The sequence below is a fragment of the Mus musculus genome, chromosome 2 (genome assembly GCF_000001635.26).
Source record: "Mus musculus strain C57BL/6J chromosome 2, GRCm38.p6 C57BL/6J".
Classification (NCBI taxonomy): Eukaryota; Metazoa; Chordata; class Mammalia; order Rodentia; family Muridae; genus Mus; species Mus musculus.
In genome coordinates, this window is record NC_000068.7 from 75,496,047 (window position 1) to 75,523,271 (window position 27,225).

Here is a 27,225-nt window from a genome sequence, read left to right on the forward strand (position 1 = left end):
AGACTCCTAGCATTTTAAATCTGTTCTCTCTGTTTCCTGCTTGTGGTTCAGATGTAACTGCTCAGTTTGCTGCTCCAGCCACCTGCTGCCCGCATCCAAATGTCGTCATCCTACCGTCATCATCCTACCGTTGTCGCACACTCAGGAACCCTAAGCCCAAATAACCCGTTCTATAAGCTGCCTTGGCCCCGGTGTCTTATCACAGCAACAGGGAAGTAACTGATACACCATGCTGTTTCCATCACCATCTTGTCTGCTATAATATCTCACTTTGATTAAAATAAGTGTCAAATATTCACCCGATAGTCCTATCCTTGTAGAGCGTATGTCTCAAACCACAAAGTGCTTATTCATGGTTCCAGTATGAAACACCTCATGCATGCTCCTGTGTTTGAGTGCTTGCTTCACAGGTGGAGCTGCTGTTTGGAAATTCTGACGAACTTTTATGAGGAGATGACAGACTGGGAGAAGTAGGACTCTGGGGTTGGGCCTCGTGTTATAGCCTTCCCTACTTCCAGTCGAGGCTCTCTGGACAGCCAATATGATATAAGCAACTGTCTTATGTCCCCACCTACTGTGCCTTCCCAGCCATGAGAGACTGAATCCCATGAACCATGAGCCAGAATAAACCTCCCCTCCTCCAAACTACTTCATATTATATGTCTGGTCACTTTAATAATAAAAGTAATTAATACAGACTGTCCCTTCTGTGACCTCAAGCTGCTTGTAGGACTGTAAGGAGGCCTGCATGCAAACCAGAAAGTCATTTCAGTGCCAAAAGCTGTTTATCTTGAGGGGCCAAGAATGATATTTCACAATGTGGGACTCCTTCGGGTCGTACATTGCATCTGTAAGAATCATGGACCTAGTTATAGTTTCTTTTTAATTCAGGGCTGAGGCGGTATAATGAAAGCTTTCTTCTTGCTGGGCTCAATTTCTTCTCAGGAAAAACAAACATGCCAAGGTGGCTGGCAACAAACCAAGTCAGAGCTGATTAGCATTAAACTTGTCCTGGAAGCAGGTAGCCCCACAGTGGGAACAGCACATGACTGTGGCCTGGCTCCCACAAGACCTCTGAGCATGGTCCTGGACCCTGGTAACGCCTTCTGAATCCAAAGCCAGTAATCTCTTCTACTGATGTAAAACCAAAAGCAATCTGACCATCGAGTCTGTGTGAGTCCATCACTAACCCTTCTGCCCAACTTGAGCTGTTCTGGAACATATAGCTTCAGAACCTTACCCATCTGCATCCTGCCATAAAGGCCCAGGAGCACCGGGGGCCTCCAAGCAGAAGGTTAATGAAAGAGCAGAATGGTCCAATGCAAACATGGCCTTGAAGCACGTCTGTGGGCCAGCAGCAGCATCTACATATCCCTTGCATAGGCTTCAAAGTCCATCCTGACTCTGCCTGGCCCCTTGGCCCCTTCAAATTCTCTCTAGTACTGGAGCATCTAGTGCCTCGGATGGCGGAGGCATCCAAGGTTAGATGTGCAGCTCCTTACCATGCTTCTATCAGGAATGGCTCCCCATCAGCACAAGCACCCTGATGAAGGTGAGAAGTGTGACTGTCAGAGACAGCATTCTAAGTCTAAGACAAATGTCCCTGAGTTTCATATTTATGAGTTTTATTTCCCTGTCTTAGTCAGGGTTTCCATTCCTGCATGAAACATCATAACCAAGAAGCAAGGTGGGGAGGAAAGGGTTTATTCAGCTCACACTTCCACATTGCTGTTCATCACCAAAGGAAGTCTGGACTGGAACTCACTCAGGATAGGAACCTGGGGGTTATGCAGAGGCCATGGAGGGATGCTGCTTACTAAATTGCTTCCCCCTGGCTTGCTCAGCTTGCTTTCTTATAGAACCCAGGACTACCTACCCAGGGATGGCACCATCCACATGGGCCCTACCATCCTTGATCACTAATTGAGAAAATGCCTTACAGCTGGATCTCATGGAGGCATTTCCTCAAGGGAGGCTCCTTTCTCTGTGATAACTTCAGCTTGTGTCAAGTTGACACACAAAACCAGCCAGTACATTCCCAAGAAGAAAAAAATAGAGAAGAAGAGGGGAAAGGGGGAGAAAAGACAGAATCAAGACAGGATGGGGTTTCACACTATCAGTTCCATGCAAGATTATAGAGAACAGTGGTCTCTGTGCCTGCCTGGGACTCATTTTCCCTTCCCAACCACCTTACTACAGTTCTATGCACCTAGGAAGATGACAGACCTCAGCAAAAAAGATCGTATGCTTACAGATGGCTTAAGCCATGCTTATGGATAGAGGTGGCTGTTCCCTGTTTATTTCCTGTTTATCAACTGGATCTGGAGCTGCTGAGAAAGAGTTGTAACATAGTGGGGGTATCTAAAGAAGGTATCCATCAGTAACAAAGATAGTTTGTCAACTCAATTTAGTAGTTCGTTACTAGGTACCAGGGTCTTAGATCACGACATAAACAATAAATGGGGCAAGCTACTGTCTTAGTCTACCCAGATCACTTTATCCTAGTGGCAGACAGTTGGTAACTTATATACAATAGAAATTAGAAGTCCCAGATCAAGCCACTGGCCATTTCTGAGCCTAGTGAGAAACTTCTGATTTGTAGCACCTTCTCACTGTGTTCAAACACAGTAAAAGGGACACAGTAACTTTTTGTGGCTTCTTCTGTAAGAGAATTAACCCTACACCAGATGGCTGTACTTCATGATCTAATCTTAATCTCTTCCTAAAGATACCAATTCCTAACGTTTCAGTTTAGGATTTGAACACACAAAATTTTAATGGGATACAAGAATAGCATACACAATAAATTTGCAATACCTTAACTTGCTAGAGGATGGGCCATGTTGAATTGGAAGCCACCTCTGACTGAAATGACATAGTAGCAAACCTACTACACTGAACAACAAGCCACTTGTCCCCTGCCTGAATGATGCTGCTTCCTTTGACAGATGCTAGACAACAGCTTCTTGTTTCGTTCTGGACACTACTTTGCTGTGACCCAAGTGACTTTTACCCCATACCATGGAGGAGAAAACTAAGACTTTGGGAAACAGATGTGACTGACCAAAGGATGTATAACTCATCAGTGGAGTACATGTCTCCATGGTAACTCATGCCACCTTCTGCTAGACTTTACTCATTGCACAGGCATTGAAACCAATAGCAACGACATAGTAGAAGCTTCATTCTGTGATAAAGACTCAGGTCAGTTCAGACTTCACCATCCATCCCCACCTGATGTAATTCTCAGTATCTCTCAGACCTCGGGATTTTCATGCCTTTCAGCTATGAAGGCCCCTATTTCATCAAACAAAGTATATCATGCTAAAAAAGTTACCCAAACACACAGGTGAGAGTGTGCACTACAGAAGCTAACAGCTTCTGGGACAGGCGGGAGCCACAGAGCTTCTGAGGCAGTCCCCTTTTCGGGCTCCAGACATCCGGCCACCTTCCCCACCAGAGGATAGGTGTCCACCCAGCCCTGGAGGGCTTTGCCTCAGCATCGGTGGAAGACATCTTGGTTCCGAGACTCCACCAAAAGTAGTCTGCACAGGTCACAGTGTGGACTACAGAAGCTAACAGCTTCTGTGACAGGCCAAAGCAACACAGCTTCTGGGAAAGGTCCTGTTTTGAGCCTTCATCTTCGGCCAGAGGGGGGTCCGAACGGCAGATATCTGTGCACCTTCCCTGTAAGAGGAGAGCTTGCCTGCAGAGAGTGCTCTGACCACTGAAACTCAGAGGAGAGAGTTAGTCTCCCAGGTCTGCTGATAGAGGCTAACAGAATCACCAAAGGAACAATCTCTAAACAGAGACAAATATAACAAATAACTCCAGAGATTACCAGATGGCTAAAGGTAAACGTAAGAATCTTACTAACAGAAACCAAAACCACTCACCATCATCAGAACCCAGCACTCCCACTTCGCCCAGTCCAGGGCACCCCAATACACCCGAAAAGCTAGACCCGGATTTAAAAGCATATCTCATGATGATGGTAGAGGACATCAAGAAGGACTTTAATAACTCATTTAAAGAAATACAGGAGAACACTGCTAAACAGGTAGAAGACCTTAAAGAGGAAGCACAAAAATCCCTTAAAGAATTGCAGGAAAACACAAACAGGTGATGGAATTGAATAAAACCATCCAAGACCTAAAAAGGGAAGTAGACACAATAAAGAAAACCCAAAGTGAGGCAACACTGGAGATAGAAACCCTGGGAAAGAAATCTGGAACCATAGATGCGAGCATCAGCAACAGAATACAAGAGATGGAAGAGAGAATCTCAGGTGCAGAAGATTCCATAAAGAATATCGGCACAACAATCAAAGAAAATGGAAAATGCAAAAAGATCCTAACTCAAAATATCCAGGAAATCCAGGACACAATGAGAAGACCAAACCTACGGATAATAGGAGTGGATGAGAATGAAGATTTTCAACTCAAAGGACCAGCAAACATCTTCAACAAAATTATTGAAGAAAACTTCCCAAATCTAAAGAAAGAGATGCCTATGAACATACAAGAAGCCTACAGAACTCCAAATAGACTGGACCAGAAAAGAAATTCCTCCTGACACATAATAATCAGAACAACAAATGCACTAAATAAAGATAGAATACTAAAAGCAGTAAGGGAAAAAGGTCAAGTAACATATAAAGGCAAGCCTATCAGAATTACACCAGATTTTTCACCAGAGACTATGAAAGCCAGAAGAGCCTGGACAGATGTTATACAGACACTAAGAGAACACAAATTCCAGCCCAGGCTACTATACCCAGCCAAACTCTCAATTACCATAGATGGAGAAACCAAAGTATTCCACGACAAAACCAAATTCACACATTATCTCTCCACGAATCCAGCCCTTCAAAGGATAATAACAGAAAAAAACCAATACAAGAACGGGAACAACGCCCTAGAAAAAACAGGAAGGTAATCCCTCAACAAACCTAAAAGAAGACAGCCACAAGAAATAATGCCAACTTTAACAACAAAAATAACAGGAAGCAACAATTACTTTTCCTTAATATCGCTTAACATCAATGGTCTCAACTCCCCAATAAAAAGACATAGACTAACAAACTGGCTACACAAACAAGACCCAACATTTTGCTGCTTACAGGAAACACATCTCAGAGAAAAAGATAGACACTACCTCAGAATGAAAGGCTGGAAAACAATTTTCCAAGCAAATGGTATGAAGAAACAAGCTGGAGTAGCCATCCTAATATCTGATAAGATTGACTTCGAACCCAAAGTCATCAAAAAAGACAAGGAGGGGCACTTCGTTCTCATCAAAGGTAAAATCCTCCAAGAGGAACTCTCAATTCTGAATATCTATGCTCCAAATACAAGGGCAGCCACATTCATTAAAGAAGCTTTAGTAAAGCTCAAAGCACACATTGCACCTCACACAATAATAGTGGGAGACTTCAACACGCCACTTTCACCAATGGACAGATCATGGAAACAGAAACTAAACAGGGACACACTGAAACTAACAGAAGTGATGAAACAAATGGATCTGACAGATATCTACAGAACATTTTATCCTAAAACAAAAGGATATACCTTCTTCTCAGCACCTCATGGTACCTTCTCCAAAATTGACCACATAATAGGTCACAAAACAGGCCTCAACAGATTCAAAAATATTGAAATTGTCCCTTGTATCCTATCAGATCACCATGCACTAAGGCTGATCTTCAATAACAAAAACAATAATAGAAAGCCAACACTCACGTGGAAACTGAACAACACTCTTCTCAATGATATCTTGGTCAAGGAAGGAATAAAGAAAGAAATTAAAGACTTTTTAGAGTTTAATGAAAATGAAGCCACAACGTACCCAAACCTTTGGGACACAATGAAAGCATTTCTAAGAGGGAAACTCATAGCTCTGAGAATATGGGAATTCAAGGCCCATACCTAAACATGATAAAAGCAATCTACAGCAAACCAGTAGCCAACATCAAAGTAAATGGAGAGAAGCTGAAAGCAATCCCACTAAAATCAGGGACTAGACAAGGCTGTCCACTCTCTCCCTACCTATTCAACATTGTACTTGAAGTCCTAGCCAGAGCAATTAGACAACAAAAGAAGATCAAGGGGATACAAATTGGAAAGGAAGAAGTCAAAATATCTCTTTTTGCAGATGATATGATAGTATATATAAGTGACCCTAAAAATTCCACCAGAGAACTCTAAGTCTGATAAACAGCTTCAGTGAAGTAGCTGGATATAAAATTAACTCAAACAAGTCAATGGCCTTTAGGTACACAAAGGATAAACAGGCTGAGAAAGATATTAGGGAAACAACACCCTTCTCAATAGTCACAAATAATATAAAATACCTTGGCGTGACTCTAAATAAGGAAGTAAAAGATCTGTGTGATAAGAACTTCAAGTCTCTAAAGAAAGAAATTAAAGAAGATCTCAGAAGATGGAAAAATCTCCCATGCTCATGGATTGGCAGGATCAATATAGTAAAAATGGCCATCTTGCCAAAAGCAATCTACAGATTCAATGCAATCCCCATCAAAATTCCAACTCAATACTTCAACGAATTAGAAAGGGCAATCGGCAGATTCATCTGGAATAACAAAAAACCTAGGATAGCAAAAACTATTCTTAACAATAAAAGAACCTCTGGGGGAATCACCATGCCTAACCTAAAGCTGTACTACAGAGCAATTGTGATAAAAACTGCATGGTACTGGTATAGCGACAGACAAGTAGACCAATGGAATAGAATTGAAGACCCAGAGATGAACCCACACACCTATGGTCACTTGATCTTTGACAAGGGAGCTAAAACCATCCAGTGGAAAAAAAGACAGCATTTTCAACAAATGGTGCTGGCACAACTGGCGGTTATCATGTAGAAGAATGCGAATTGACCCATTCCTATCTCCTTGTAGTAGGGTCAAATCTAAGTGGATTAAGGAACTCCACATAAAACCAGAGACACTGAAACTTACAGAGGAGAAAGTAGGGAAAAACCTCGAAGATATGGATACAGGGTAAAAATTCCTGAATAGAACAGCAATGGCTTGTGCTGTAAGATTGAGAATCGATAAATGGGACCTCATAAAGTTGCAAAGCTTCTGCAAGGCAAAAGACACCGTCAATAAGACAAAAAGACCACCAACAGATTGGGAAAGGATCTTTACATATCCTAAATCAGATAGGGGACTAATATCCAATATATATAAAGAACTCAAGAAGGTGAACTCCAGAAAATCAAATAACCCCATTAAAAAATGGGGCTTAGAGCTGAACAAAGAATTCTCACCTGAGGAATACCGAATGGCAGAGAAGCACCTGAAAAAAATGTTCAACATCCTTAATCATCAGGGAAATGCAAATCAAAACAACCCTGAGATTCCACCTCACACCAGTCAGAATGGCTAAGATCAAAAATTCAGGTGACAGCAGATGCTGGCGAGGATGTGGAGAAAGAGGAACACTCTTCCGCTGTTGGTGGGATTGCAAGCTTGTACAACCACTCTGGAAATCAGTCTGGTGGTTCCTCAGAAAATTGGACATAGTACTACCGGAGGATCCCGCAATACCTCTCCTGGGCATATATCCAGAAGATGTTCCAACCGGTAAGAAGGACACATGCTCCACTATGTTCATAGCAGCCTTATTTATAATAGCCAGAAGCTGGAAAGAACCCAGATGCCCCTCAACAGAGGAATGGATACAGAAAATGTGGTACATTTACACAATGGAGTACTACTCAGCTATTAAAAAGAATGAATTTATGAAATTCCTAGGCAAATGGATAGACCTGGAGGGCATCATCCTGAGTGAGGTAACCCAATCACAAAGGAACTCACACAATATGTACTCACTGATAAGTGGATATTAGCCCAGAAACTTAGGATACCCAAGATATAAGATACAATTTGCTAAACGCATGAAACTCAAGAAGAACGAAGACCAAAGTGGGGACACTTTGCCCCTTCTTAGAATTGGGAACAAAACACCCATGAAAGGAGTTACAGAGACAAAGTTTGGAGCTGTGACGAAAGGATGGACCATCTAGAGACTGCCATATCTGGGGATCCATTGCATAATCAGCTTCCAAACGCTGACACCATTACGTACACTAGCAAGATTTTGCTGAAAGGACCCAGATAGAGCTGTCTCTTGTGAGACTATGCCGGGGCCTAGCAAACACAGAAGTGGATGCTCACAGTCAGCTATTGGATGGGTCACAGGGCCCCCAATGGAGTAGCTAGAGAAAGTACCCAAGGAGCTAAAGGGATCTGCAACCCTATAGGTGGAACAACATTATGAACTAACCAATACCCCGGAGCTCTTGACTCTAGCTGCATATGTATCAAAAGATGGCCTAGTCGGCCATCACTGGAAAGAGAGGCCCATTGGACTTGCAAACTTTATATGCCCCAGTATAGCGGAACGCCAGGGCCAAAAGGTGGGAGTGGGTGGGTAGGGGAGTGGGGGGGGGAGGATATGGGGGACTTTTGGGGTAGCATTGGAAATGTAAATGAGGAAAATACCTAATTAAAAAAATATATAAAAAAGTTACCCAAACTAAACCACTATAGTTAAGAAATTAACGCACTGGATACCCATGTACCTAATTAAAATGACTGGATCTAGATATGCTAAATACAATATCTAAGTCTAAATAAGCACTCTCAGTGAAACCTTCATGGTCCATGGGATTTACCCTACTGTGCCAAGAAATGCCTAATTCACTAGGGGATTAAAATATTTTTAAACTAAAGTGGTTCTTATACAAAAAGACAGGACTTCAAAAAAAAAAAAAAACTCTGAGTAAATTCTCAAATTGCTTAACATATCTAGTTAAATAAAGCTGAAAAGTGATGAGAAAGAACTCTGGACTGGGAACCCAGAGATGTAATTTCCAATACAACTGCCCTGAATCAGCGGAAGCCCTGTTGAAGCCCCCACAGAGTCCCAGGGCCTCAATTCCTTCATCTGTCAAGGTCATTGGACTGTACTGTGTGAGACATTTACAGCTTCATGTTCTGTGATTTGAGCACCTATCCCTGGAGAAGCTCCTTCCTGGTCCATAAACTAAAGCTAACGATCGCTTCAGGCCAGCAAGAGTGCCAAAACTATGCAAGCAAAAGTGAATGTGCATCCACCAAAACAAACAAGCTCTGACTCCAGGAGCCCAGATGCACTGGAGAATGACAAGCAGCAGCAACCTGAAGACTGGCTACACCCATTAAAAATAATTTTGCTTCACATGGGATCGTGGGGATTCACATCAAATCCTAGGCATAGAAATTTCCAGAGCAAATATTCTTTGGAAATGAAAATTGAATCTAAATGCACATATTAGATTTAATGACATCATTGTCCCTGAGCCGTTGGCTGCTCAGATGACTGCGTTGTTCTACATGGGCCCCCACAGGGGGGTTGAGGATTCTTAATTCACCCAAGGACACTAATCAAGTCGAGAAGCTTCCAGACATGAGTATTTGTGCCTGTGTGCTGTTTGTTTTAAATCAGAACACTTACTTTGTGTGACCAAATCCTGTTATTAAAATCCCCTTTTGTTCTGTCTATACACCCCTCAATCTTACAAATCAAATAAAGGAAAGATAGCAATGTTAATAACGGGTCCATAAGCTGTTTCAAACATCTAGTCAGATGCCCTATGTAGTGTCTGACCATAAATATCCTTTAATTATATAGCAAAGTTTCTCTCAACAATGTTTATCATTCTTTTTGCAGTGAAACAATGGCCTAAAATCCCTTCCGATTTTTAAATAATTCAGACTATGAACCTTACTTTAAGATTGGGTATTTTTCTTATTGTCTTCATTACATCCAAGACAAAATAGTTTTATTACTAATAAGGGGAAGAATCACCCATGTCCATTGCCAACTAACTTTAACAATTCCAAATTCATAAAAAATAATTATTGTTTGTGTTACTACTTAGGAAAATGGGCAGAAGTTGTTCCTGGTCCCCAGGGAACTCTTTCTTCTCTTTAGAACTAGAATTCTGCACAAGTTATAATAAATTAGTGCTGGACCATCCCCTCTATTAGAGGTAAGAGCCATGAAATTAGAACTGCAGTTGTTTGCCCATTAGTTCTCACAGCCTGGTCAGGGTCATCTCTCAGCTTCCCTTGCAGCTAGACATAGACATGTTCCTCAGTCATTATTAGCTAAAATACAAGCAAGAATGATATGTGCACATGCTAGCTCTTCAGTTTTAAGAACCACAAGTCTCCCACTTCCCACTGGCTGGAATGGAAGTCAAGCAGATATAATGTCAGTTTCAGTCAAGCAGACAGGAGCACTTCCCTTGCACTGGCAAGTCCAAGTGAAGGAATGTGTATTCCTGGATGATTCTGGAATTCTGCCTTCCTGGAGGCTAAACTGTGAAAGAAAAAGTGGACATCTATTTTTTTCAACTTACAAAATAATGAGTTTCATTGTGATATTTTTATACACATTTATCATTGTAATTTTTGCCCCCTATTCCTTCTCTCACCCTTCCTCTCCCCTCCTCCAGGTACCTTCCTCCCTCTAAACATCCTCCCTCTCACTTTCACAGACATCTATACTGATTAAACCACTGTATTTTGTTATAGCATTTTGATAGATACTTAATTCAGAAAATTTAACTTTCACTCACACTAGTCTAAATTTGTACCAGATAGTCCCTTTCTGCACAGAAAACTGATACTCTCCAATGTGGGCAGCCATGAAAATGAACACTTAATGTGTGTTATAGACACACAGGGAGCCTTCTCAGTATTGTCTTTTAAAGTGAAAGTACCAACCTCAGTCTCCAGAACGGAAACATTGGCACTACTACTTGCCCACCTTTACTACTTTGAGATAAGTACTTGCCTTGGTTACATCATCCATAAACATGATGTATCCATAAACATCATGCTGGACAAAGCCCATCACACACAGCTATTATGAGATATGCTGAGAACACAAGTTTATGGTCATTGTTAGTAGGTGTTATGATAATGAAGATAGTGTCACTATGTCTTTGACAAATTTAGGGAACTACACAGGACATAAAGTCTTATAGGACATAGCTTCAATTTCCATAAGCTTTGGTGAAATGACAAAAAAAAATATGTAACTCTTGCAAATTTGGAAACCTCTATTTTTTTTCTATTTTTCTATTTTCTATTTTTATCCCTCCGTGAAGCAGCTCTTTCTTTATTTTGATTCCCTGGTTTCTAAACTGTAGTACAACTCAAATATGTTTATTCTGAGAGCATTCTAAGTGCCATAATTTACACAACAGGTATTTCATGATTTCATCTTCCTAAATTGTTTCAGAAGCTCAGCTTGTCCTGGCTTGTCATGAGTTTTCATTCTTCCCTTCTTAGTCACCATTTATACCTCATGTTTTCAGAAACCTGTATACTTGGCTAGAAGCATAAGGGCAAATATTAGCTATTTGGAAATTCCATTATCTTAGAAGTAAAAAGAGCTGGAAAGTGTGGAGAATTAAGGGTAGGAATTACTGAATACTGTCCATTCCAAAACTAAGACTTAGGGCGAGTGGGGAGGGATGGAGAAAGGAAGCAGATTACTATAAGATTTGAGACACTTATATTTTAGATGGGTTTATGGGATGGTAAAAATAGCAAATTGAAATGAGGATATTGAAATAACTGATAACATGCACAGTGATTACAGATCCCAGAAGACTGATACTAGAACACCCAAACTGTAGTTTTATAAGTCATAAGGTTCTAAAAGTGATACATCAAGAAAGTGAGGAGGAGGAGGAGGAGGAAGAGGAGGAGGAGAGAGATGATTATGGTGGTGGTGATTATGGTTATTACGATGATGGTGGTGGTGATGGTGGGTGTAGACACTTTTGTGACTCTTGCTTTGAATGTGGCCTTTCTCCATCACAGCCAATGAGCTTCTGTGTGTGTCATCCCAGTCCCTTTGGTTAAACACACTTAAAACAGAAGAAACATCTGATTCAAATGCAGAATCAGCAGACTCTACCTCTAGAATAGACTGTTCCTTCACAATTTGGTCACAGGAAACAGAGAAACTGAGTTCATACTGATCAAAATGTTGCCTCCCTTTTAGCTCTTTTCCATAGTATGGGCTGTTAGAGAAAAATGAGTCAGCAACAGTCTTACCCCACTATAAATCTTATGAGTCACAATAATGACCAGCCTGGTAAGATATGCCCATAGGTATAATAGTAGCAGGAATGTTATGGGGATAACCAGGAACTTTCTGCTTGGATTTAAGGCCCATTCCACGGGAGGAAGCACATGCTTAGTACTATAAATCTGACCAAGTACCTATAGCTGGAGAGTTCACAGGCCGCCGGGGTGAGCATACTACTATTTTCTGCTAAATGGCTGCAGTACCAAACTGCTCTCTAAATTCATTTCTCTCTCCCTGTAGATCAGTGCGGCTCTCAGAACTCATCAGAGAGGTGTCTTTGTGCAGTGGAAACTCACAATCGATCAAAATGCAGTGAAGAATTGTCTGTGGAGTGTGGAGTGCTCAAACAAAATCAGGATCTCTAGATCACGCTTCTTTCCCATGGCTCAGAGACTATTGCAGAACAAGAGAACAAGGTGGGGAAGAAATACTGTAAGAACCAGCTGGGGAGGACCATAGTGAATAGTTAACAGTGTTCATAGATATAACCAGACCACTGCGCTCAGGAGTGGCTGCCTGCACAGGACCTGAAAAAGATCAAATCAGTCACCATTCCAGCATGGAGGGGAGAGGAATTCACGAACCCCTGTAGAGAGAAACTCTTGTGTACTGTGTGGTTGCATCACTTGTTAATTAGAAAGCCGATAGGCTAGGGTAGAATAGAAGGTGGGACATCCGGTAGGCAGAAAGGATTCTGGGATAGAGCTAGGCGAGATTCGCCTGGAAACGTGGAGGACAGACTTGGGTGCTGAGCAGAGGTAACCAGCTCCGTGGCAAAACTTAGATTAGAATAAGTGGGATATTAAGTTATGAGAGAACAAACCAAAGCTTGTGGCCAGGGTGTTTGTAAATACACTGTGAGTCTCAGAGTCGTTATTATTCCGGGAACTTGAAGCCGGGAGGAAAGACTTGCACTCAACAAGCCCCATCCCTAGTTGAGGAGCCATCAACAATTGATGGCTTCTAGGGGAGCAAGAATCACTAAATCATGTTTTCTTTAACATAGGATGGCCATGCTCCAGCGACGGCCCCATACCAATGAGAGTGTATGGGGAACACAAATTGAACTCCATGAATTATGAAAAGGAATTTTTTAAGAGGATATGAAATTGAAAAGAGGGTGGGTAAGGGGAGGAGTTGGTATGAATATAATCAAAATGCATTTCATTCATATATGAAAGTCTCCGAGAATTAGTTAAAATAGTATATATTTTAAAGTGATAGTATGTTTTATTCTTTGATCAAGTTCCCAAATATACTATGTTTTGAGCCACATAGTTGTTGAGTGCCAGAATGTACTATATTTCTTTTCACCTGGGTACATTTCTAATCGCTTGCTTTTCCTACGGCTTTATTTAAAAGATCCCTCTATGCAAACTGTGTATAGTCCAAGGGACCAAGGAAGGGGGCACTATACAAAGGCAGACAAGAAGACAAAGACCACAAGGGCACAGAAACTAGAGAGACACAAAGAGCATTTGAAGTGCTGCAAAGCAAAACCAAAAAGAACCTTAAAACTAATCTAGAAAAAGGACACACTAGAATTCCAAGAGCCAGGGCTTCGATATGGCTTTGAGATTGTAACCAAATGCCCTTGGGCGATGGGGATTGTATTTTTCTCTTCATTCATTCCAGTTTAGGCCAGACTATGTTCACGTACAGATTTATGTCTGGCTTACCTGAACACACACAGCAACTTAACAATTTTCAACTTACAGTCAGTCCAGAAAGGAAGGAAGGAAGGAAGGAAGGAAGGAAGGAAGGAGAGAGAGAGAGAAAGAATAAAATAAAGTCTTCTCTGCTGGTGGATTCAGGAAGCATGTTTATAAAAGCTCCATATGTATGTCACCTCCTCTTTTCTTTCAGCCAAATCCACAAAACTGAAACAAAAGATACAAGCTCCACCAAGTAAAATGAGCTAAAATTAGCAAGCAGCAAAAATGATGCCAGTTGCCCAGGGCAACAAATGGTTGATGGATGGAATAATTAAGATCGACAGTAAACTAATCTCTGTTCCTTTATTGAAAATGAAGTCCCCTGAATCAATTAGCCTTGTCATGGGTACCTTTTGTAAAACAACCATGACATTCCAGCCACTTCTCTTTGTTTACGGATCTGCGTGCGCTTCAGGAAGTGCAGGGACTGACTGTCTTCCCAGGTACAGAGAGACAGTGATGGAGAGCTGCAATACATTAGACCCTGTACAAACAGAACCACCATTCTTGAAAAGATACACATCCCACCACATAGGCTTAGAAGGCTTTGTGGGCATGCTTAGTGATGTAGTGCGCTCAGACATTTCCTCCTAAGGGAATTCTATAAAATAAAATAAAATAAAATAAAATAAAATAAAATAAAATAAAATAAAATAAAAATCCTTCAAACAGTACACACATAACCTACTAGAATAAAGATCCAGTGACCTACAAACCACATTGGGAGAGCAAAGGCCACTAAGGGGCAAGTTTATGGGACCCACGCAGCTGCATTTGGATCTGACACAAAAAAAGAAAGAAAAGAAGGTAGAGGGAAAAATAGATGGTGTTCCTAGAGCAGGAGGTGGGAGTGGTGCAGAAGTGAATCAAGCTGTCTTGCAGCTGCCACAGGCACCATCTTGAAATCGGGGAATAAACAGACTATGAAAGGAAGCCAAGGGAACTGTACCTTATACCCTGTACCCTGGCTTCCATGGTTTCCCTGAGCTTAATTCAAGCAATGGCTGCTATTGCCACGTAGATATCAGGGAGAGTCCTACAATTTGCTGGAAAGCTTACAGCAGAGGGTTCTGACTTAAGCATGAACCCTAAGTTATTTTTATACAATATTTTGCTTATATTTCTTACTGCTTATATTGCTTATCTTTCTCCTGCCTCGCATTAAACATAGCAAGAGAAAGCTCTTTGTTTCTTCCATCACATAGGCTCTGACAGTGCTCTGAAAGGGATGTCTCTGTATTCTGCCTGGATTAGATTGAGAAATGCTGGTTTAGATGTCGACTGAAGAGTTCCTTTACTGCAGACCACTGGGGTCTACTAGTGTGAACGTGGGCATTGAGAACAGACTTGGGGGGGTTAGAGTGCTAAGCATCCCTGATGTTTCCTTCAGGACAGAACACTTTTCACAAACATGTATAGAACAGTGATTCCACAAGATGCATTTCCAGAATCCTTATTTTAAGATATAATTGCATCTGTGAGTGCTGCACACAAATACATTGAACAGGTCCAAACCTCCAAGCTAGGGAAGTATTCTTTCAAAACTCACATGCCCACTGCACTATGATGATGGCAGGGAGAAGAGAGGGATCACTTAATAAAGGGGCTTGCCATTTGTCCCTAAAATCATCAAATATCAAAAACAAAATCTAGCCATTTAATTTTAAAGAAGGTATTTTTTTAAATAACACTGGCAAAATTTTGCACATAACCATATGTATTCTATATAGACATACATATTATACATATCTTTTTATATGTAGGATCTTGTATTTGTGTGTGAACTTCATCACACTTCTTGCAGATGAAAAGATAAAGTTTCCAGACATTAAAGCATCCAGTGTCCCTGACTTGCACTGGAAAATCTGGCATCTGTCACAAAAGTACAGCGTAGCTTCTGAGGTGAGCGAAGTACACAGCAAATCCATGAATGGGCTAAGGGTAGGAGGGACCATTTACCAACCCACAGAGAGTGGCACAGCGGGATACTGTAAAAGATCAAACCTTTTTAAATTGTCACCAATGAAAGTAGGTGTGCCACTTTGCTTTTTTAAATTAACATTCGTTGTATAGAAATTTTTTTCTATGTCATATATATTCACTCTAGGAAGTCCAGAAATCAAAGGCCAGTATTACTAATAGGCCCATGCTTGGAATGAAGCCTGATTGCCACCCACAATGTGTACTTTGGTGCATCCCTTGATCCCAGTTGTTCTAGAGTTCAGATTATACTGAGTGTATATTACTTATGATTTACCAGTGTCCAAGGCATTTCTACATGTCTTAAGAACTACACAAAAGCATCCATTGAAATGCCTGCCTATAACCAAGCATGCCCATTCCGAGGAACAGGTGACAACCCCGGCTCTGCTTCCCTCCCCTCCTGAGACCTTACACTTATGAAAGCCTTCCTGGCTGATGATGGGGCGGGCTTCGGAAGCTGTATGTTGAGCGATCCTTTTCTTCTACACAATCAACTGTAAGTACCAAAACTACAGCCTTCCCTAAAACTGAAATGTAAACGGTAACCTTGGGCAGAAAAGCACTATTTCTTGTCACCAGACGTGGAAATCATCTTTCCAGTGGCACAAGCAGAAAAGGCCAAAATCCCTATGAGTACAGTGACATTACACAGCCTTAGCGAGGCCAGAAGCAGGCTAGAGACTCAGTGAATCACAGGGTGGAGTTTTACTGCCATGGAGAGCATGTGCTCCGCCATTTAAAGTCCCTCTTTGTAAATAAATACATCCAGTGGTGAAAAGAAAACGAGCCTCCTTACATTTTTTTCCACGTGATTATGAGTCTCATGAGAAGTAATACAAAAATTCTATTATCAGGACAGGCAGTGGTGGGAAGCTTCCGCCAACCATTCAGAACAGGATTCATTAGCTGGGATGGGGCCATCTGTTGGAGAGAGAGGGCAGTTGAAGCTGAGGCAGCCCACCTTCCTGGTGGGCTGCAGCTGCAGGGAGACCTCCAAACACCTTTTCCTGGGGTCAGGGCAAGCCATCAATAGGAAATAGCTTTGACTCACTACTCATGTGGGCTGGATTTGAAACAGCCCCCTACAAGGCAGATCTGGACAGACTAACACTGAACTCAGGCTGCTAGCTGCCCCCAGCCCAGGCCGCTGACACTTTTATTTGCTGGCATTAACAATGTTGTAGCAGCTGGGTCCTGCCAAAGTGGCTGCTTCCAATACTTAGGCAAGGACTCCTTTAAGAGGAGAGCCAAGGGATGCTTCTCTGGGGTGAGCCCTCAGCTTGGTCTGCTCACATCAGAATGGCAATGGGTGCTGCATGGTCTCAAAACTAAAGCAAGAGTAGAGAATTGGCAAATGCCACACATGCACACACGCACATGTATACACACACACACACACACACACACACACACACACACACACGCAAACCTTGTCATGCTCTTTATTGTTACTAGTTTCCCCTTCTAACAAGAATAAAGACATTTTGCAGTCTAAAAAACACAAGACTAGGGAATATATCTTGCTGGTAACGTGCTTTCCTGGCACTCCATCCATCTTCACCACCAAAAATAATGGTGTCGGTGGCCCACACCGGTAATCTCAACACTTGGGACGCAGAAGCAAGAAGATCAGTAATCCTTAGCTAAATAGAGAGGTTGGGGCTAGCCTTAGCTACAAGAGAGCCTGTCCGAAAGAGGTAAACCCACAGTTGCAGCTTAGCAACGGTGCCATATTCAAGGAGCAGTGAGCATCTACAACAGCTGAGGGTGGCCATGGTCACTGGCCCAGCACCTAAAGACAGGCACAGAATCTAGTTCTAAAAGCATCTCAGAACAGAGGCACTTGAGTGACTATGGAAGAGAGAGAACTTGACAGTTCCAGCTGCCGTAGCGGAAGGAGACAGAGATGCAGCGAGCACAAAGGAACGGAGAGTGCTGGACTCTGCAGTGTGGGAAGATGCTGGTGGCAGGACAGACAAAGGGACCTGTGCAACAGATGTCTCCACTCACCTGCTGTGGTGGAACCCTAGGGTCTGCACACATACCTCCTCTGTAATCTCTGCTAGTTGCAACAGACTGTTTTACACACTTACCTGGAACTCTGTGGTTGAGGTGTTGCTAGGTGTCCTGAGCTATTATTTTCACAAGTTTCCCTATTGTATGAGTGAGAAAACAGGCAGAGAAGCTAATGAGTCAGTAAATAACAAGAGTGGGGTTTGAACTCCTTGCTCCTGGGCATCCAGCTTCTCTACTGCTTGGTGACTGTGACACTAAACTAACAGCCTGTGACAACTCAGTGAGAAGGGAAACTGGAGACAAAAGTAATGTGTTGCGGAAGATAAAAATACTTAAGGGAAGGATGCCGGGTTAGCCTTCCCCAGATCTTACCAAAATAGATGCTGCTGGCTTCGGATGGTGTATGACCTCTTTGTGCATCGCTGATTGAATGCATGCCTTGGGAAACTCCTCCTAAAAGGAGGCAGGCACCGCATTCCACACAAAGAGAACTGTGCACAAAGCAGGTCTGGCTCCTGTTCCCAATGAGCTCACAGCCAAAGGGAAAAGAAAGCCAGAAGGGCAATGGCGATACAAAGTCACCTTCCCAAGTTAATAAAGCATGGTGGGATTAGAAGTGCATAGACTCAGAAGACCACACCACGCTTCCTGGGAGGGGAAAGAAAAACCCAAATTAAACCGAGTCCTGATAACTGAATTTGAGTTAGCCAGGAGAAAAAGGCCAAAAAGAATTCCAGGCAAAGGAATAGCACAGACTGAGCAAGCAAGACAGGCCATGATTGCATTTGAGAGAGAGATGGGAAAATGTATTTGTGTGGGTAGGCTGAAGCTGGGTCCTACCTACCATCTACAGCACTCACGCTTTATTATGAAGTTCATGAAAGCGAGAGATGAGACTTGCTTTTTTTTTTTTTTTAAAGAATGTGTTGAGGTCCTACTATGTGCTACGCATTGTTCTGGGTATTTTGCTGACAGACTGAAGAGCCTGGTTTCACATGCAGAAGGGGAGGAAGCTGTTCAACATCAGAAACTGTTCAACATCAAGCATAAAAGGCAAGTTGTCTAGTGTCTTAGAAGAAAAGGTAGCGTCAGGTGAAGTGGACTGGGGCAAGATGACCCTGACCAAGTTCAATGCTAGACAGTGTGTTGGGAGTGACTCTCTTTGTAGACCAAACTGGCCTGGAACTCACAGAGGTCCAACTGCCTCTACCTCCCAAGTGCTGGGATTAAAGGTGTGCACCACCACTGCCCAGCCTGGGAGTGGTCGTCCAGATGATGAGAGCAAGGACTTGAGGGGACTTGACTAAGCATGCCACACCCCTGCAGCAATGGCTGCAAATACATGCTTAGATAATCACTTCACATGTGTGTGAAACCATCTGGATTCCCACAGTCTTGCTTTCCTAACATGGAGTTATAGTCCCATCTTAATTCAAAAACATAAAACCACTACACTTTAAACTCTCCCTCCTAGAGTACAAAAAAAAAAAAGCCAAATCCAGAAACAAACTAAACTTCAGCTTGAACTGCAATGGTTTCAGTGAGCTGCTAATACCGTCCACAGCCACCAGGTGCTTGGACCTCTGGAAGCTTGCCTCGTGCCTTTATCTTATGAGCATCTCTTTTGACGAAGAGCTACTTTAAAATATTTGATTTACACCTAATTTTTCTGCATCTGTTCCCAAAGAGTTACTTTTCACTGGGAAACAAAAGTAAAGATATTTGGTCAATTCTATTTCTTTCTTCCTTTTTATTTTGCCTCCCCCCCCCCCAACCCCCTTCTGGGTTTACAATCAGCAGAAACAGCTGCACGAATTGCCTGTTCCCTTCCCAAACTAACAGGGCTCTAACATACAAAACATCTATTCTGCTTCTAAATTTGTTTTTAATTATATTACAAGATGGAGAGAGAAATGCTTTAGCTGTTAACACTGGCTTGGTGGGGCCAGTGGTAGACATAGAGCAGACACAAGGAAATACTTCAAAAAAAAATTTTTTTTTTTTAGTTTGCCATGATTTAATAGCAGATATTCCTGGCTTTGAGTGAACTCTGCAATATCCCTGTGCGACAGGATAAACGATCGTCTACCGCTATTAATTTTGGGTCATAATGTCTGAAATGCCGCTTCAAAAATAAATGCAGTATTTTCACTTTATTTGGTCAGGTAAATACTAAACTATTTTGTCATAATAACTTTACAACACTGTGTTTCACCTTGTCTTGCCTTGACTGCTGAAGGTAATAGGGACCGTTTTATTATGTCCATAAATTGAGTCAATTGACTTATCCTTATATCCTGTTTCCTGAACTTAACGAGAGATTCTGCATCATTAGGAAAAACACACCGTCCTGCAGCAGGATCAGAGGGAAGGGACGCCTGAGAATAAGTCATTTTTATTCCGGGGAGTGTTCAGCAGGCAAACTTTCAATAATCTGGCAGAAGTAAAATAAATAACCGGCTTTGCAAAGCGGGCTTTCTCAGGGCCGTGCTCACGCCGGAGACATCCCAGAAGGTTCTACACACACTTTTCCAAAACAAAACTATTCTCTCTGAATGTGAGGCACCTGTCACGGATCTACAGACCGGGCTACTTAACTTAGCAATGGCCACAAACCAAACCATCAAGCCCCCCCCCCCTTTGCAAGGCAACATTTAAAAAAAAAAAGTTATTTGTGGTCATGATTCTTGAAAGTTCAGACTAAGAATCACAGCCATATTCTCAAATTGGACCTGGCTATATGAAATAAATGCCCGTGGTAAAAATCAAACTATTTAAAAATCGTGGTGTTTGAGGTTTCTCTGGTTTCATTTGTTTGGGTGTGTGTGTGTGTGTGTGTGTGTGTGTGTGTGTCCATTTTTTCCTTAAGCTCTCTGGCCCAGGCAAGGTGCCTGGGGCAACATTCAGTTAGTGTTGTCTTGTGGTATTGAGTTATCCCCAAAGAGGGCAAAGAGTCTTCTGATGGCATCTTCTGTGTGGCATTCATAGGCAGATCAAGGCTGAGCTCTCTAACAGCAGCGGTTAAAGTGACAGTGATTTTAAGTCATAGTTAAATAACTATGAAAATTCACGTGAGCACTGCACAGTGCTGAACATTCATCATGGGGCACTAGCAGAGTCTTCACAGCATTCCTATATGTTAAGTACTGTTTTCCTTTCTACCTTACAAATGAGAAACATATAGCTTGGAGAAGTTGAATAGCATGCTAAATGATTCCTGTCTCCAAAGCTCGAGCTCCTAAACACCATGCTACATTGGGAGGGTGGGTCTGGCTCTTGCAGGCAGCCATCCAGAGCAGGTTACCTCCCAGAGTGAAGTTAGCTTGTCAGAACACTCACAGCCAACAGCTCTATTTTGGACTCTCCGCTGCTGGGCTCACCTGGGGTCTCTTCTGCACAAGTCATTGCATTTCAGATTCCAATCTTTTGGAATTCTCAAAATCTCCCGTAGAGCTCTAGACCAAAGAGTTGGACAATCTTCAGATTCACTGTGGCAAACATGTTGTCATGGCTACTCTCCAAATCACCCAAAATAGTTAAATGCTGAACATGCAATCCAGTTGCTAAGGAGGATGGGTGATGCTCAGACAGCTCCAATGGACAGTGAGCCCAGAACAAACAAACACCCCTGAGACACTAACAAAGGAGAAACGAGACTAATTCTGGAAGCCAATGGAATCAAAGAACTAAGTCAGTATTGGTTCATTTTATTCCACTATGTGGGTTCCAAGGCTCCAACTCATTAGTCTTGGTAGCCAGCACCTGAGCCAGTTGAACCATTTCAGCAGCCTTTAGACCTTTTTTATTTTACTTTTTTACTTTTTGAGACAGGGAAAATTGAAAATGGAGCTTACTGATTCTTCTAGACTGAGTGCAAACAAGCCCCAGGGGTCTCCCCTATCCTCCCCACAACGCCCACCCCTAACTGCTGTGACAGAAACAGCATAGTCCCACTTTTTTACATGAGTTCTGTAGACTCAAACTCGGGTCCCTGGGCATGCGCAGGATCTTCAGAGCTGTCTCCCTAGTCCATCCTTTTTCTCTGTCTTTAATGAGTCCCATTTGTCAAATGAGCTACACACACAGTCACAAACCATGACAACATTCAGATGCAAAAGAGATCACCTTTTATATTATAAAAACTGAGGAAATTTCCCCAATAGTTTTCTAGCATATTCCTCTCTCATTTGGAGAAGATCTGTAATGCATGCCCTAAATAACTTAACATGATCCTGAAACAGTCAATGCCAAGGGACTAAGGCCGTTATGATTAACCCAGACCAATCAGGACCCAGTTTCCACTTCCCTTGAAGGATATGGCTACATAAAGGAGGATGGACACCTAAACACCAAAGTGAAGACGCTGTTCCCGAGCTGTCTATATGATGTTATAAAAACCTATAGGGCTTACTAGAGATGTCGCTTTTCAGGAGAGCCCTCTCTACAAGCCTAGCCCCTCATGCACTAAAACCCTCCGTAGCCTGCTATCAACTATCACCCTACTTTCATCTTGAAGACCATGACCACTGTAGTTAAAGATATACGTGCAGTGATTCTTGTGCCTTCCTAACTTGCCACTCTACTCTCATGTCTATTGCTCTACCGTCGATCTTTAAAATGGCACCTATTGGGGATGCTGACCAGAGGGATAGCCTTCCACAACTGGTGCTGTCTTGCTACCAAGACTCCATCACATTGTACATCAAGATGTATGTTTTTTACTACAGCTGTCCTGAAGACTTTAAGATGCCAACAGCTTAGAAGTCTGTCTTAATGTGCCCCTGCCAGCAATGGCATGTCTTCCCCATCTCCATTATTTATGAAGTCAGCCTTTATCAGTCCGTGCCAACAGAGCAGATGGCTACACTCTGGCCAGCTTGATCTCCTGAGGAGTTGTATTTTCTTTTGTAGCTCACAGCTTCCAAGAACAAGCAGCCCAAAAGACAGAAATCTGGTGCTGGCTGACCCAAGTTTCTGTACCCCAGTTTCCAGTGACATCAGAATAGGAGACATAAATTGTTCTGTTCCTTCCTTCTGAGAGAATAACTGAGGCTTCCTTGAAGTCAGACGATTGAAAATGACTTCGTTTATTCAATCTCATTTTGCTCATCTTTAAGAGGGAGAAGCTGCCATCCCAGCATAACACTGCTATGAGGTACCCTGACCTGTGACTGCAAAACATTGCAGGGGATAGAATTCATCAGACAAACCATTTTTATACTCAAGATTGTGTGAGTGCTAAGTGTTGAGATCTAATGTAGAAGTGCTCAGAACTACAAATTGCTTTCTAGAAATAAAATGACAGCCATAATTCTGCCAAGGCTGGTTGTCCAGACCCAGATGTTCCTTCCTAAGAAGATGAAGAAACTCCCCGTGTTTCAGGAGATTTGATAAACTTGCTCTACCTTCCGAAATTACAACTGAGAATACAAATCCAGAGTGATGCCCACTTAGCATACCTACAGGATCTAATCTAGGAACCACTCTGAGAAGAGATGGTCCACTCTAAAGGCTTTGGTGTCCATACTCCCCACTATTCTGGTGGATACCTTCTCCTGCCCAATGGACAGGGCAATGCATGCTGTCTTAAGTCAGCCTTGAGTTGTACTGGAAAGACATACTTTATGCAAATGACCTCCTCCAACCTCTGCAAAAATGCAGTGAACACTGTAAAATATCAGAGTCTCAAAATACCATAATACCTGCCTGAACACATCTGCCCAAGTCACTGAGAACCCTAGATAAAGCTTTAGCTCTTGGTATTAACTTTCCTTTTTACGATGGAAATGAAGTTGTAGCTTATAGAATAAACATTCAGCTGAATACAATGCTAATCAAAAGACAGTGGTCCCCAATTTACCATGGTGTGAAATATGGCCCTATAACATCAAGGTTTTGATCTGAAAGGAAGGTACAGTCACTTCTGTTACTCTTCCACTGTCCCTTCTGGGTGAAATGTGAAAAGAATTGAACATTTTTTAGAAGTTGGCATCTCAAGAGTTGGAGCAACAAAGTCACCTCACCAGACCTCATCCATCCATCTCTAAACTGTCATATGATACACAAACAAGTCTCTGCTTTATTTAACACTGTGTCCTGGGCTGGAGAGATAGCTCAAGAGTTAAGAGTACTTGCTACTTTTCCAGAGGACTACTCAATTCCCAGCATCCGCAATGAGTAGGCTCACAACTACCTGTAACTCCATTTCTATGGAATTCAGTCTCCTCTTCTGAGCTCCGTGGGTACCCACATGCACTTGTATATACACATGTGCACACATAGACATGCACACTTAATAACAAGTTTTAAAGTCTAACTTTAAAAAGCACCAAATCCTGAATTCCCTAGTCACATCTCTTAGTCCCTTTGAGACAGAAATTTACTGAAGGAGAGGAAGCCCTCTGGGAAGTAAGTCTTGAAATCATTTTAGACTTATTAAGTAGAACATTCTTTTGAAATAGCAAAATGGCTTTATCAAGTGAAGAGCTGGACCCACAGTCTGAAACTCATAAGAGTTCTTTGTTACAGTTGTAAATGGGGGGATTGCCAGCATGCAGATTTTAATCAGCTTTACTTAGGTATAACTTCTAATAAATTGCATCCGTTAAATGTGTTCAATTTTGAGCTTTGACTGATAGCTCACCTATGAAGCCATCCTGGGGACACAAATACAGAACATCTCCTCCCTTCAAAGGTTTCCTATGTTCCTCGACAATCTGTCCCTCCCTCTTCCCAGTTCCAAGCACTACTGATAAGCTTTTCTCCAAGTTAGTTTTCATCTTCTAGAATTTAAATAAACTGATTCATACAGTACACATGTACTCTTTGTACATGTCTTCTATCAGTTAGTGTAAAGCATGTGAGGTTCCTTCATCCAGGATGTTATATGGTTCTGTAGCTTATTCTTTATGATTGCTGGTTAGTATTTCATTGTATAGATAGCACAGGTTTTTGTCTCTCCATTTTTCTGTTGATGGTTTTGTATTGTTTACAGTTTGAGAACATTGGGGAAACCTGTGTTTTCTTCAAAAGTAGATTGATAAGAGAGTCCAGAACTGGCTCTGAGGTATCCTACTTAGATTTTAGATTGCAAAGGGGAAGAGCCCAAGATAAAGCCAAAAAACAAAAGTCAGAGAAGTAGGAGCTGTGACAGTTCTTATGATATTCACCGCAAAACAGTACAGGATGCACACTGAAAAGTGTCTGTCACATCTACAACCACGAAACAACCTTCGTGGGATGAATCCTGTAGAGAGGTGGGGGGACCCAGCTGGAACCAGCCAAAAACACAAGTGAGGTGAGAGCAAGTGAAATGCACATGAGCACATACTTCCTCAGACCACTGGCCATGAGAGAGGCAATTGCAGGAAGGTAGAGTTGGAGAGAACGCTTTCCATGGAAGATGGCAAAGCACATTGGAATGATAATGGAAAAGATTGAGACCCGAGGTAGAGACAGGCAAGGTGGAAGAAGGGTTGATCTCAGCCAACATAGGAGTTGTGTGTTGGAATGTAGAGAGCAAGGGAACTGAGTGTGTTCGCAAGATGCACTGACCATGACATGTAAGCGGACTTGGGGCGGGGGGCTGCAAGAGGAGATGGAAAGGTCAATAGACAGGGGACCTTACAAAGTGCTGCAGCAACCAAGACGGATGGAGCTGAGCTGAAGAAGAATGTTGGAAGTGAACATGCTTATCTCTAGGAAAATGTTAAAAACCTATTCTGTGGTGCTGTTTGCAGGAGAGAATACTGGAAACAGTTTGTTCCTATTTCCAGAAGTCCTTTCGTGCTTCCCAAGTACTGGTCCTGTGAGAAGCAGCCACTATGATTTTATATTTATTACTACACTTAATCTTTTAAGAAAACAGGATTAACTTTCAGATTAAACACCATGTAAATGTTGCGCCATGCTTTAATTAAAATGAATAAGCTAATTAAACCAGAAAAAAAGTTCACATAAACCCATGGGAGTGTAACATTAAAGAATATACCCTTTGTTAATGCTTTGTGATGTGAGAAAGGATTATAGCACATTAGAGATAAATATTCGTTGGCTTTTGTTATATTAAAGGTTCCTGGATCATATATCAAACTATTAATGGGTAGCTTATATTAATTATATCTGCAAACCAAAGCAATATTTGACAATATATGATATATAGTATATTATAACATGACTCAACTTTGAACAGCATTGTTAGAGTGGATTTAAATTCTCATTCTGAGTTAGATTTCCAAGGAAAGGGAGATCCTTCCATTTATTTAATGTCAGTAGAAATGAACACATTAAAAGGGGGGAGCTAGCTCATGAAAGTAAAGACTAAAATGCATGCATTTCATCTGCTTGTTACTTCAAGATCCTGAGTGTGTAAGTATTCCCCTGGAGCTATTACTATCACACGGTGGGAGAGTGTGCTGGTAGCTCTCAATGAGATTCGGTCCACACCTCATTGCCACTGAACTCAGGGCATGGTCTGCTATGTAAATGTGCACTATGGGCCTCTTTAAGTGAAGATTATGGGTACCACAGGCCATTGCTGCTCTTCTCTGCTTCAATATGTTCTCAGGGATTTCAATATGTATATTGCAGCTCAACCCCAGAGTAATCCTGAGGACAGTTCTCACCAGTTCTGTCAGATGTCTTTAATGGGAACATTCTTAGTTTGCAAATGAGTGATTCCTCCCCAAAACTGTGGCTCTAACAGTCTTCTGAGACTAATTGTGCCCAGATCCATTTCACAGCGTGTCCTTAATATGGATTAAGGACGCTTAGTGCACCCTGACTAATCCATGCAGATTCTCAATGACTCCTGTAGCAACTTCTTTAAAATCAGTCAACTCTGAGATGAGAGAGAGAGGATGATGGATAGATGATGGATGGACAGATGGACAAATAGATATATGGAAGTGTTCGGGTGAGGTGGCTGTAGGTGTGAATCACATTCTGGTGGCCTCACCTTCTCTTCTTCATTTAGACCCATTCATTATTTGCAGATGGCTCAACAGGCATCCTCAAGAGCCCTCCTCCCAAGAGCTAGCTGTGTAAATTAGACAGAAGCCACACAGGAGAAACTGATAGAGCACCTTCCAAGTGTCCACAATCACATTCCAGAAATGTACAACCCATGGAAAACCAAACTCCAAAGCCAGTTTGACCTTTGTCTGTCCGCATAACCCCCACCTCTAAAGTACTTATCCCAGTAGTTCAATATATCCTAGACTATATGAGTGTATACATATAATACAATATAAAAGTATATGTCATTTCAGCTAACCCATCACTCATGGTTGAACATACTGTTAATATATTTGCTTAATGAGCCTTCTATA

At 42.0% G+C, this 27,225-nt stretch overlaps 1 protein-coding gene and 1 long non-coding RNA gene across 11 annotated transcripts in view; one reads left to right on the forward strand and one right to left on the reverse strand.

Annotated features, from left to right (window-relative positions):
- The window catches only part of Gm50595 (predicted gene, 50595), a 181,944-nt gene that overhangs the window by 44,073 nt on the left and 110,646 nt on the right, over nt 1-27,225 (reverse strand). The gene's annotated exons all lie outside the window — the stretch shown is intronic.
- Gm39854 lies at nt 12,903-18,981 on the forward strand. The gene is made up of 3 exons (XR_866456.1): nt 12,903-12,940; nt 16,158-16,376; nt 18,817-18,981. It is a non-coding gene; the product is annotated as a predicted gene, 39854 (long non-coding RNA).